We start from the raw sequence: 13,858 nt of genomic DNA on the forward strand, positions 1-13,858 counted from the left end.
CGGGCAGACCCAGCTCTATCTCTGTTCCTGCTGCTTCTCCCTCTCCTCTCTGTAGACTCTAATGGGCCGTACCCCTGCAGGGTAACGGAATGAGCGCTCCTGCCAGTCTGGCGAATTCAGTAGACTGGGAGCCCCAGCTTTCCTCCGCTGGCTAGCTATCTCTCCCTCTGCTGGACCAGTCTATCCTGGGGTCTGTGCAGGTTCAGCAGACTTGAGCACCAGTTCTCCTGGGCAGCTCATTCTTCTGCTGGGCCAGTCTCTCCTTATGCCCCTGTCAGGTATTGCATTTCCACAAAGTAAGCGTCCCAGTCTTCCCTCTTCTGGCTTCTCTGGACTAGCTTCACTCCTTCCACATGGTTTTCCCAGGGAGCCTCCTCTCGCACTTCCTGAGTCTTTACTTGCTTTTTTATTGGCTCTGGACAATAGGATTTGGGGAAAGACTAGACCACTGATGGTGGTTCTCAGGAGTGATCATCGTTGCTCCTCGCCTCCATTGTTGGAAAGAGGCTAGACTGCTGACAGTGGTTCCCATTCGGAGCTATCATCATTCTTCCATTCCTCTCCCTCGTCCCAGTACTGAGAAAGTGATTTCCATTGAGGTGACTCTTCCTTGTCACAGTGCTTTTCAGGGGAATGGTAAGAGTGGTATTTGAGTCGATGGGGGGGGGGGGGGGGATTGAGGAGGCTGGGGGCAGGGATTGTTCTTAGGGTTATAGGATGGTGGTTTAAGATCCTTTGACTGGGGGGCGGGGAGGGGAATAGCGCGTTCCATCTAGCGAGTCCACTCTCCTCCCATTAGGATTGTCCCCCCCCCCCCTCCCAAAACCCCAGACACTAGGTCCTCCCTCGGGCATCCACTCCCAGGGTTGGTATCAGGGAGCAGCTGCTCTTCCCTGGCCATATGGGGAGAGACTTTCGCAGGGCAAATCGTGGAGACATTGCTAGATTTTATCACAGCTGTTACTATGGCTTTAAAGGGGACGCAGATCTATTTATTTCCATAAACTGCACTGAAATGTTATTTTGTAAGAGACTTTATCTCGTACTGGGAAATGTTTTAAAATGTGTAAACTAAATTTGTGCATGTAGGGGTCTCATCCTAAGGATTGGAATGCTGTGGCTATCAACGTTGCGCTTACAAAGCCAGAGATGGGGATGACTACTGTGACCTCTCGTCACACATGCCTGAATGCACCTGCCCACTCACATGTTAGTAAAGGCCTCATCCGTGACATGGAGCCCACAAGAACAGCATGCAAGAGCTAAATCAAGCAGTCCCAACCAACCTGTTTGTAACGTCCCCCAAAACCGTGAAAAGGTTTTTGGGGGGGGGGGTTCAAATAAATTGGGATTTGATGCCTCTGACAATATGGTAAAAATCTCAGAAACCAAAAATGAATTGCCTATGAAACCTCTATACATCGACATTTCACTCCAGGCTTTGGACTTCCAGAGTAACTGACGGAATCCAAGTTGGCCAACCTAATGTGTGATTTGACCTTTACCTAACCAGGACCAATAAGCAGCGCCTGGTGGGGAAAGAGACCGAGCTTAAACTCTGAGCCAATAACATTCAGAAGAAAAGTTGGAAAGCTCACTAAATTGGGGATCCAGCTAATCCGAAGAGCAACATTGCGGCAAGCCATGGAGTGAGTCTGGCACAGGAGAAGGACGCATCCTGCTGTCTTACTGCGTCTAATGGAGACTGCTCTGAAGCCCAGTGCATGGTTGCCGTACATAGACGTTGATACAGAAAGAAGTTCCTGAGCTGCTCAACAAATGCCTTGAACCGGTCACTCGGAATCTTGAAATATGCCGATAGCCTAGGAGCGCCACTGTGGTTTTACAAAACACCTAGTCTGGGGGTCTGCAACCTTTGGCTCTCCAGATGTTTTGGCCTACCAACACCCATTGACCATAGGTAGCATAGCCAATGGTCAGGATTCATGGGAGTCACATCTGGGGAGCTGCATGTTGCAGACTCCTGTTAAAGAGCCAGAGACGTGTCGAGAAACATGGAGGCATGTGAACCCGAGAAGTACTAAATTGTGAAAGAATTGCAAAGGCCTTAAAAAACCAAATTGATATATGAAGACAGAAGTAAACCAGTGTAAGAGAGGGACCAAGTAATCTCAACGGATAAAAAAACGGAATATATGCAATAAACCTGATCTAAAATACTAGAACAGTGTGTGACAAAAAATAACTGTCCTTGCCATGAGTGAGTCTATTCTACATCAACTTTGTCAGTCCTGTTGCCAAAGTCCTGCCACTCATGCCTCAAGAAGTGGGAGTCTGTGTGGGAGTTTTGGTACAGTGCTGTGGAGTGGACCCCACTGGCGGAAGTCCTCTCCTCTGAATTAAATGCATTGTGAGATGTTTGTTCAGGTGCTGTCTGTAGATTCTGAATTAGGTGTAGTGACTTCTGGGCTTTTTATTGCTCATAGCTCCTTCCGCAGGGGAGCTGAAAAATGTGGAAGGGCCAAAGTATATGAGGTCTGTCTGTCTGTCTTCTGCCAATTAGGCTGTTTGGGCTGCGACCTTGAAATATCCAAGTCCTAGTACGTTTGTGCCCTGAAGTGCTGAAGAACTAGTGTGTCCCGAGTCCCCGGAGTAATCCCATGAGGCCGCCTTCATGCTTGGCGTAGAGGACAAGGGATCTGCAGAGGGCTGAGCCTTTGAATGGGGACATGTAGCTTGGTAAATGGTTACGATGGTTAAGCAAGGGTGATCTAGGGAGCCTTGTCGACATCTAACGAAGAATGCCTGTAAACTAGGCTATGAGTTAATAGTGAGATGTCTTTGATTGGCCGCCAGTGCAGAGTTTTCTGTAATATTTTTTGTTTGCTGAAGTCTGGGGAAGATGTGAGTGGGGCAGTTGTGACTTGTCATTTTCGGATGGTCTTTACAAGTAAAAACACCTTGCTTTGTTTCTTTTTTTAGCTGCAAGAATGAGCTAAACTGGCCCTTCAACCTCGTGTTGAGGAATAGCTCTATTCGGAGCTGGTTGCGTCTTCTTTCTAGGCCTAGGGGACAGGCAGGAGGAACTGGCCCTGACTAGTTATAGACCAGAATCTCAGGACCGTGCGATGAGGTCAGTAGGTAATCGCTATCCATGCCACCTAACTAGACCCCCGCCCCCCACCGCCTATGTGGGTGAGTGGGTATGGGTGGTTGATAGCAGGAGACCTGTGGCGCACTGGCATTATTACCTTTTGGTGTGCTTAGCCCCTCCTTTTTGTTCGAAATCACGGGCTCCAACTTCCTCTGGTTAAGAAACAAAAGGATAGGCCAGGAGCACCAGAGGTATGACACCAGTGCCTGCTCGCCTGTTTGAGTAGAGACAACACCCAGCGGGCAGCCCTTTCATTCAAGGAGCTGTGGTTAAAGGGTTTCCTGCACAGGGCCTTTAACTCGACCTCTCCTTTTGCTTCTGAGTAAAGGATGAAATGCCCAGCAGGCTGCCTATTTAGCCAAGTGATACACAGTTAAAGGGCTGCCTGCAAGTGCCAGTGCTTAGAAAAAAGAGGAACACCTGCAGGCAGCCCTTCAACCGTGCAGCGCTTTGGTTAAATGGGCTGCATGAGGGATTGGTGTAGATGGGGCTAGTCGGGGATGCGCCCCCGGCAAAGGAGACCTTTTTCCCACTTCAAGCCCTGTGCCGCTAAAATGCGCCCACAACATGTGCATGACTCCCCCACACCTTGTCTATGGCTGGTTGTGCCCTGTGAAATGTTTACATTAGCATGTCAAAAGGTGCTATTGGCACATGGCAGAGGGTGCCAGAGCAGGTTTGTCATTTACTTGCTGTCTGTATTAATTAGATGTAGCATGAATCCTTCTCTACATGAAGAAAGTTGTGGCACAAAGGTTAGTGCCGCAGCCTGGAGATTCGGGGGTGGGGGAATTTTAAATCTGCTCAAATTTGTAAAGTGCTTCAAGGTGTAATCTTCAATCCCACATCTGAAGTGGTGTGCGTGAGCGGGAATGCCTAGGGGAGGGATAATAACCTGGCCCCAGCGGGAGTGGCACAGATTTCGGGGGGAGGGGGGTGTAGTGAATCGTGATCTACCTGATGGGGCGGGGAGGCAACTGATTCACACGTGCCCCTACGGCCAGCACACCCAACCCTCTTTGAGCCACATCCCTAGACATGGCTGATGGGAGGATGCAAGAGATATTAAATGCCGCCCGGCCTAGTGGTGCTTATTCGGTGTACCTTTGTCACCTTACATTCTCCCACATAGTAATCGTGGCTTAAAAGGCGGCCTGTATTCACGCCCCTATCACGCAGACTTTTGGAAATTAAGCTGGGCCCTGTATGCGTTCCTCTCAACGCTGAACACTTATATCTGCAGCTGTTAACGACCCGATGCTGGGCCGCTACCCCCACTGCACCCAGCCCATGATGGTAGACGACGTAGGAATACGTTTTTACTTGCATAGATGCACGAGCCTGCGGTCCGACACAAAACACGGGCAGAGGCGGCGCGAGGCGAGCGGTGCCGTCACCCGAGCGGAGCGCGGCCTCCCACGCCCAGAATTGCGCGCCTTTTTATAGCGCCTCCCTCGGCGCACACGGCCTTTATTTGACGCGCTTCTTCTGGGAATAAAAGCGGCGGGGAAAGACGAGCTGCCTCGAGGAACCGTCCCTGGCAATTCCAGTTTCCAAATATATCCCCGGGTGCTGCGACCTCGCTATTTTTTAATCCCCGCGTCTTGAGGCGCGCGGGCATGCATGTGCGTCAGCGCCCCTCGTTCCCACGAGGCAGGGTCGCTGTGACTGGGGGGGGGGGGTACCTCAGTGTGCATGCGCGCGCGCGCTCGCCATTAATAGATAAGTGAATCGCTGAGGGAGTGGGACTCGTTACAAAATAAATCTCTTCTCGAGGTGCCCGGGAGCGCAGGGGGGTTTGGTGCTTGGCTTTCTCGTAAATGCCCCCATTTTTAAAAGAAGCTTACTCCATATCCAGCCCCCCATATCGAAACCCACGCCATCTTTTCAGAATATTCACACTGAAGAAGTATGAATTCAACCCCTCTAAATGGGAAGTATGTACGTGGTCCTTATTAAAACCTGGGGTGAGTGAGGTTGGTGCCCTAGAGGAGGGTCGGAGTTGGGAGAACCCTGACCCACAGCTCCCCAGTGCCCACCGCCAAAAAAGTGCTGTTGGTTTGAAAAACGAAAGGGAATACGACTGAACTTTTTTGGGAGGGTGGGGTTTAGGAGCGCAATTATTCTCCCTTAATGGTTGTAGGAGCGAAGGAATGCTACTTTCCAAAGCCAAAAACCTGCTCCTATCAATTATGCAAAATGGGTCCATTAAGTGCAAACCCGGGAACTGAATTGGATTAGATCATGTTTCATATACATATAGCGCTGCTTGCTGGATTCTTCCCGCTTCCAAGCACTGCAGTAATGGTTGTTTTTGGCCAAAAGTAACTGAATGCATCGACCCAGGAACTATGAACGGGTTTCCCAGCTGAGATTCCAATGTGTTAGCTCCTCTGTTGTCTGCATGTCGTGGAGGAGCGGCTTAAACTGTTAGCTAAAAACCGTAACGACAATGTATTACTTATGTACTGCTTGCGCCTAATTTGCTGTACATCGAACATATTTGCATTAATCATCCCAACCGAAGTTGGTACTCCTTAATCAACCTCGGAAGGATGAAATGCTGAGTTGGCCTTCCCGGAATCCAGCCTGCGACCTGCAGATCACAAACAGACCGCAGCAGCAAGCGCTCAACTTGCTAAGCTATCTTATCAGCTATAAGACAACAATGCAAAACTCCCTAGACCATGGGTTGAAAATATTGTGGCAAATGGACTTGTGTGGTGATAAAATAATTTAGAGGGAATCAATTTTACATATTGTCCTTCCTGCCAAGTTTCCTAGTTCCATGCGTGACACCTCGAGACGGCCTGCTTGTTGCTTCCAATTGCATGCTGGAACTGGTAGTTTTGTGTTTTCCATTTAACGGGTGGGCCTACAAGTCCCAGCATGCTGTGAGGAAAAAACCACAGGACTGGCTGAAAGATTCTGCATGGAACTGAGAAACGTGGCAGCCATGTATCTAGAATGCACCAGGCGAGGTGAGGGGGTGAGGGGTGATTTCACACTGCTCTGAAAGGTTTCAATGTTTTTGAGGTCCGTAAATCGGACTCCTGCAGTAGCCAAACAGTAAGCATTTTAGCAGGGTGTGGCGAGTAGTCTGAACTCGCCATACGTTCATGTGTGGAATGCGAGCCATTAGGTACTAGGCTGGTCCGGCCACTACCCAATGCAAATCCCAAAGAGTGGATTATTTAGGATCATGGGGACTCGCTCCCCCCCTCCCCACACCCCCACGGGATGTGGCAATGCCTCAGCAGGTGCCTCACTGTGAAATACAGGCCATGCAAAACATTGTCAAATATTTAAAACCTGGCGAGGCCTGCATGCGCGGGTAAAGAGTGACTGTTTCGCAAAGTCTGAGAAAATAAGTGACCAAGAGATGGAAGGCACCCGGGCAAATACCACCTCACAGACCGGGACAGAGAAAGTGTCTGCCGCAGGCAGTGCCAGGGGTACAGTGAAGGAACTGGGATGCAGTGCAGTGCTGATCACTGCAGATTACAAAGATGGTGCATGTGAATGGGAAACATCCCAAGCCAATGGTAGCGTCCCAAAAGGCACTCCAGTAGTGCACCAATGCAGAGACTCCGTTCATCTCAAGGTAATGATGGGCAATGGATCCTATCCTGCAATTATCCAATTGGCTCTAAGCATTTAAACCTCTACGGCGAAACGCCTCCCCTGGACGTGAGTAGAGGCCAATAGCCCTGTGTGAGGATTATGAGAGCTAGGGAAGTCGAGATAGCCAGAGTCTCCCAGAGGTGGCAGATGTGCCATCCAGCGTTCCCTTGGCACAAGGGGAAATTTGCTGTGACCAGATGGAATACGATGCTGTGGAGGAAGAGGCAGAGGCGATGGGCTCAGTTGGATGAAAGCATGGTGCAAGCCATCCACACCTTGAGCCCCTGGAAGAGGGAGCCATCTAGGCGGTGTGCTGTATTATATCTTTTTTCCCCCTACCCCAGGGAATTTGAATCTGGAAGCCACAGGTCCTCCACCCTAAGGTTCAAGACCAAAATCTGTGGCCGCAGAGTTAAAGAATATATCAGCTGCCTGACCTGGATCCTAATAAGGTGGGCGTGGCGTGGGGGTGGGGTAAAGGGGAAGGGGGGGTTGGGAAATGCCCATCGCCGAGAGGTGAGGCCCAGGTCTATAAGGGGACCTGTTGGGGAAAACCAGATTCAGAAGGAACCCAGACAGGGCCTATTGTCAGACCAGGAGGGACCTACCGAGGAATACACGGGTCTAGTTGAAGCCGAAATGTGACTGCAACAAGGCTGAGAGAGAAATGGACACCGCGAGATGGATGTAGAGACATAGGGATGCTGTGAGGTGGGGAGACAGAATGAGACCAATAGACTGAAAAAGAGACACATTGAGGGAGCAAGTGAGAGGGAGGGAGCGAGATGCCCAGACTGCAAGAGAGAGATCAGAGACTGAGGGATAGACACAAGACCGAGAGAGACTTAACAAGACTGAGACACACGAAGAGGAAGAGAGACGCATAAACTGACAGACTGAGGGAGGGATCGAGAGAGGGAGAACCCCACAGACTGAGAGATAAACAGACTAAGACGCACATATACTGTACACAGACGGAGAGAGACTTGGAGAAAGACCTGCATAGAGACCCCCACCGACTGAGTGATCAAGACACACACACACACAAACCCAGACTGATCAACTCAGACTGGTAGACCACAGACTAAGAGACACAGACCGCAACAGTCTGCCTCTCTGCGCCTCTCTCTCTCGTGCGCTCTCTTTGAGACTGTGAGAGACGCAGAGACTGAGAGTCACATAGCATGCGACTGGGAGAGAGACACAGGCTTGGAGAGGGAGAGACAGATGCACACATTCAGAAGAGAGAGATGTGCAGAAACGCACCCACACACGCATGCCTGACGGAGGCCAAGCCGGAGAGAGCCAAAGAGACCAGTGAGACGGAGGGATTGAAGTTCGAGAGAGGCAGCCAGCCTATGGGACACAACTTTATGAGACTGACGGGAAGACTCTTGCCTAGAGAGAGGCAGAGACTGAAATCCTAGCGGGAACTCTGAAGAAGCCTGTGGAAACAGAAGGCTAGTTCTTTTATATATACACATTCGAGACTGAATTCAAACAGTAGATTCAAGCCTTTCCTTTTGGCTAGTCGTTGGAACTTGTTATTCAGCCATGGGTACCCAGGGCTCAATAAGATTGGGATTTTAAATGTTTCATTGGCCATCACCATTGGAACTTTCCCTTGTGGACCAGGGTGTCTCGAGGGCATGGTTAGATTGCGGACTAGGTGCCTGGCACTTGAAGCAACGTCACGTTAGTGTTGAGACACCTCATAGAGTTCGTGTTTGGAACATATTCATGTATTAATAATCTATCCTACCCCAGAGATCTCCGATTAATAGAAATGGAGTTGTTACTTCTGGAAAAACTGTCCAGCGTATCTTTTGACTTGGCCTTAACACAAGTTAGCGAAGTGGGATAGAGCCAAGTTCTGATATTTTCTAACTGACCCACAGACCACTTCCATGGCACAATGCCGAGACGATACTATGAAAAAAGGTTTCTATGGATAAAACTCAGACTAAAGGAAACCCTCAAGTCGCCCAATTTCAGTGCGGTTAACATGACGTAGACACGCCGCGCTGCCCTCGTTCTGTCCGCAGCCTCCACCTGGCCAGGGCAGACCACAGGCAGCCTAGAATCCGCAGGGGGCTTCCACCCGGATGCATTGGCTGAGCCCATCCTCACCCCTTGGATTTCAAGACCACCGGGAGGTGGCTTATAAAGTGTACTCCCGGCCTTGCTACAGGGACTATCTCGGTCAACTACCCAGGGCGCCGATATTGGAGTGCCCCCGGAATTGGCATTGAGTGGTAGGACTCCCCGCCGTATAGCAGTTATTGGCAGCCAACCAAGCGGCTGCAGATGAGCGCCATCAAAAGGCCCTTTAGGCACTTCAAGCAGCTGTAACGAGAAAGGCGGCTGCCTCATTTCCCCCCCCCCCACCCCTTGATGGTTGCTTAAGGGGAAGACTACAGACTAATCTCAAGCACTCTGTCCTGGCCCTCGGAGCAGAGCGCCCGTTCTCTGGTCCCACTGTTCTTGCCTGACCTTCAGGGAGCCTGCTAGGGATTAAATACTGAAGAACCACCTCGCATGAAACCCTCGAGAGGAAGGCGTTATTATAACGTACAGTTCACAGGAGGAAGTCCAGGGCTGTATTTCAGGCCCTGATGGTCGTCTCACGAGGGGGTTGAGGAAGGAAATCTGGGGACAGTTACGGCTAGGCCAGAGGGGTGCATTGCAGGTGGTACGCACCTACCGAGTGGCTTAGATTGGAGAGTTGCTTTCCACACCCAGCCTGGCAGTAAGGGAGGTGAAGAAAACCAACATGCAAGGGAAACGGCTGCGAATGCACACGGTAACACAACCTGACAGTATGAATTGGGACAGATGGAGAAAGGTCAGTGATGGGCCGCGTGTGGTCACTTTATCGGATGTTCTGGCATTCTCTATTTGGAATTGCAGTAGCAAGGCAGACCTTGTAAGGCAGTTGCCATGCTTTCGTTTTAAGGCTCTGTTTGCCCTGATTTCTTAGCAAAGCCCCTTTGTGGCATCTCTCATGATGGAGCGTATGTGTAGGGCCTATAATGGCAGGTAAAGTAGATCTCCAGCCAGTATGTACCAGTTGGCGAGGTGCCAGCTGCATAGGAACCCAGGCAAGGCTATTTGGCCACCATGTTGAACATTTCGTAGGATTCCAATTGTAGTAGATGGGAGGGAAAACTCTTAACCGTGTACCTTTGCAGGCCACCTTAGTCCAACACTTGCTTCAATGGAAGGAAGGGCTGGCCACACGGCAACACCACCGACAATCCAGCACTTGCCCCCACCTTTCACAGTGTAAGCTGGAGTTGGTTGGGATGACACTACCCAAGCATTGTCTTGCTAGTGTCCCTGGGGTGACTGTTCCCCAGGGAGATAGATGCATATATTTTAAAATGCTTTTAAAACTCTGAAGGGAGAAGAGTAAATGAAACGGTATCATTCCAATTCAAGTCCTAGAAAATGTGGGTAAAGCCTTTTGACTTTGCAGCGCCCTGAACGGTGCTGCATGCAGTCTTTTTTCAGAGACCACGAAGACCTAATGCGGGTACTAAGTGAGGCTAATTGGGGCCCCAAAGGCTGATCATCTTGCCTATTGGAGCAACTGCACCCTCGAATGGAAAAGTATTCGAATGTAGCCTGGCGCTCTCACAACAAGACCTTTACGGGTATGCGCGTCCGAGAGTGCAGTCTGACTCTCGCCTAGAACCGCTGTTCCAGAACCAGCCTATCTTCGTGCAGGACAAGGCCCCTTGGTATTATCTTTTCATGAATGCAGTGTCTGTCACCTAGCGGAGGCGGAATGGGGGTGGACTGGGAACTAAGAGGCCCTGGAAATAATTACTGGGGACCAAAAGAGGCCCTGGAAATAATTTTGAAAGTGGCCCTATATTACACATTTGCAGCAAGCCCAATGATTTTCCTATGAGAAAATGTGGAAATGCCACACAAGAGAGGCCCAGGGTGCAGAGGCCCACTGGTAAATCTCCAGAGTTCCCTATAGGCCAGGCCACCTCTGGGCAGAATAGACCATTCGCTGTACTCGATGCTCCAGAATGTTGTCCCCAGTAAAGCCTCCTCAGGCGAGGACCGATCTGCAACCTTTAGAGACAACATTGCACATTTCTACAGGAAGAGGCCCCCGTTTCCCCCCCCTGCCACTGATCAGGGTGTAGCAGAAATCCTGCCTGCCCTCAATCGGGCCTCGCCACCCAATGGCCGCTTCAACGCAAAGCAGCAAACCTGGGCACATGAGCAAGGGCTGCCATTCACCCAACCGAAAGGGAGAAGGCCCTGCTGCTGTGCTGCAGGAATATTGGCATGTCGCCTGAAATGGCAGCACGGCCTCCATGCCACCACTTTCCCACCCACCTTGCTGCAAGAGGGTTGTGTGCATGTATTCACCCTGCCCTGTCCTTCCCTGTGCGTTTATTATTATTTGAATGTGGGCCTGGCGAAAAGGGCTTTCAGAAAGGTAGATTCCCAGACTAGGAAGAGTGATTTTCACATCATTGTAGGATACACTGACAAGTCAGCAGAAATGAATGACCTTCAAAGGGGGTCCAATCTAGTGCTTTTACTGGCCCCCACCAGCGTCTGCAGCACTCTGGGGTCCCCTAAACGGGTTGGTTTTATTCTCTGCGACCTCCAGCGTTGGTCTTGCAGAGTTGCTATAGGTGGAAGGGCGAGCCAGAGACATGAACCGTGTACCTGCTGAGGATGGGGAACCCGCTCGGACCGCAACCCGGTGGCCCCAGTGAGGCCTCGGGCCGTGTTGAAGGCGTGCAGTGGATGCAGAATCCGAGCGTGGTGGTAGGGAAAGGGCTGTTCATCTCATTGGTGCCTCAGTGGGTGGTGGCGGTAGCGGCACAGTTGCTCGGTCTGGCAGCTCGTTGAGCAAAGTACTGGCTACTGTGATCTCCTTAACCCGCCGAGGGCAGTAAGCCAAGTGCCTTTACAATGGAAAACAGTAACTAACACCTGTGATTTACTGCGCTACAAAAAGAGCAAAATGAACCAGTTATTTGGAGGCATGGTGCCCCAACCGGAGCCATTTGCCCAAGGTATCTTATAAATGACTCCCTTCAAAACAAGAGAGCTTTTGCTTATTACAGACCCTGCTTGACGTCCACAACAGTTTCCATTTTCATGCTGATTGAATTGGAACCTTCCAGCTGGAGTGCCTGTGGTCAGGAAGCATTACCACTTCAGCAGAAGAGTCAATGTCTGAAATGTTGCGCACAGTATTGTCCCATTTTTTTTTATTGTCTTTTTTTTTTTTTTTGCGTCTTTTCTTAATCCACTCGTTCCATACATTTCTTTCTTTGGTATATTGATCAAAAAGGGGTTACAACATTTTTCTCCAGATGTTTTGGACTACAACTCCTATCAACCCTACCCAGAGTAGTCGATGGTGAGGGATCATTGCGTTCAGAGTCCAGAACATCTGGCGAGCGGATGGTTGTAGACCTCTGTTGTAACATATAGCACCACATGCTGATTAGGCTTGTGAACACCAACTGCTACATTGCAAATCCTAAGGGCCACCTTGGCCTCCATATAAGGTGTTTGTGGGGTTCCCTTGGGGACAGAAGAAGACTTCAGATCCCTTCTTGCAACATAGACCAAACAGAGTTATCATGAGTACACGGCTTAAGCTTCACCTGCCTGACTTGCCTGACCTGTAAACGGTGGTAGCGATTCGGCACCGCCAGTATTAAGCACTTTATGAAGGCTGGCAACTTACATTTACTGATCTCTTCGGGTCTCTACGGTTACATTAAAGGTTCATCACCCCACAATCTTTGCCACTCATGGTAACTCGATTGTCTTCTGGGTTTCGTTCATAGTCCTTTTAAAGAATTAAGCAAAATCTGCTTTTAAATAATCTGCAGCCATTCAGGAACTTGTGAAAGAATTGAGGCCTTATTTGCTGAAGTGAAATGTTTAATATCCCAATCGGAAAGTCATTTTAAGCACTACTTCTGCAACCATAGTCTGTGAAATGCATGATATGTAAATGGAACATCATATGGGTAAAGCAGTTACTGTGCCAAGCCAGCATTTCTGCAGAAAGTTGTTTGCTTTTAAATTGCCCGCTTTTCACTTCACGTTCACGGCTTTCCCCACTCCCTCTGCTGTCCCTGAACATGGTGTGTATCCCCGTTATGCAGAGATTATTCGTACCATCTGGCTATCATCCAGTCATTTGCCAAAGAGAACATAGTTATTTTTATGTGTGTCCTGAATATCCGGGAACCCCTGGCACCAAACTGGGCATCTTAAAGTCTGTAGTTTTGTGCATCTTATTCTGTGATGTTCTACCCCCCCCCCCCCCTCACTCCCCTCAGCTTTGTTCTAGCTCTTTACATGGCTTTCCAGATGCTTTAGACGGTTGTATACGAATTGTTCGAACTACAATTGTTCGAATTACAATTGACCTTTGCACACTTGACCAAATTGTGAAGGTCAATTGTTAAATATATGCGGGGGGGAAACCCCCCTGCAACTAATATATATTGGGTAATTCGAACAATTTGGGTAATACCCTTTAGACTTTAACTCTCATCAGCCCTAGCCAGCGTAGATAGTGAATGATCGTGGGGGGTGTAGTCCAAAAACTGTGGCCCACTCTTGGACAAAATGTGCTAATTCCAGAAGTGCTGCATTTTGTCTTGCTAATAGTCCCTCTGTTGAAACGTTCAGAGTTCTTACATGGAGGTGCAGTTGGTTCCAAGCAGGGCAGAGGTTCTATACAGTTACCAAATATCTCCTAAAATCAGTCTCCTATTCAGTGCATTCCACGTCACCAGCTTGCGCCACTGGTTGGCACGCGGACATGCTAGTCCAAAAGAGCTTGCCCCAATGGCTCTGCTCTTGAATGTCCTGTATCTGTGGCCACACCCGTCATTCTTCAATGTACCTTTGGCCTTGAGTTTGCCGGCTTTGTCTCCTCCTATTCATCACTCCCCTCCTTCATGGTGGAATTGTGTGTTTGGTGGACGTCCCTGGAGATGAGCAGGCCCCTTAAGTGCGGAGTCTGGTAGGATTGCGAGGGCTGAGACGGAGCACATGTAGGAACTCTGTGACCGGCTGTTGGTGACATCGTGTATGGGTTTGTTGGGGCAGTTT

The 13,858-nt window shown here is 49.8% G+C and overlaps 1 protein-coding gene across 1 annotated transcript in view; it reads left to right on the forward strand.

Moving 5' to 3' along the window:
- The window catches only part of DTL (denticleless E3 ubiquitin protein ligase homolog), a 135,423-nt gene that overhangs the window by 82,597 nt on the left and 38,968 nt on the right, over nt 1-13,858 (forward strand). The window lies entirely within an intron of this gene.

Source organism: Ambystoma mexicanum, chromosome 4q (assembly GCF_040938575.1).
Source record: "Ambystoma mexicanum isolate Mex_15411 chromosome 4q, UKY_AmexF1_1, whole genome shotgun sequence".
In the NCBI taxonomy this organism is placed as follows: Eukaryota; Metazoa; Chordata; class Amphibia; order Caudata; family Ambystomatidae; genus Ambystoma; species Ambystoma mexicanum.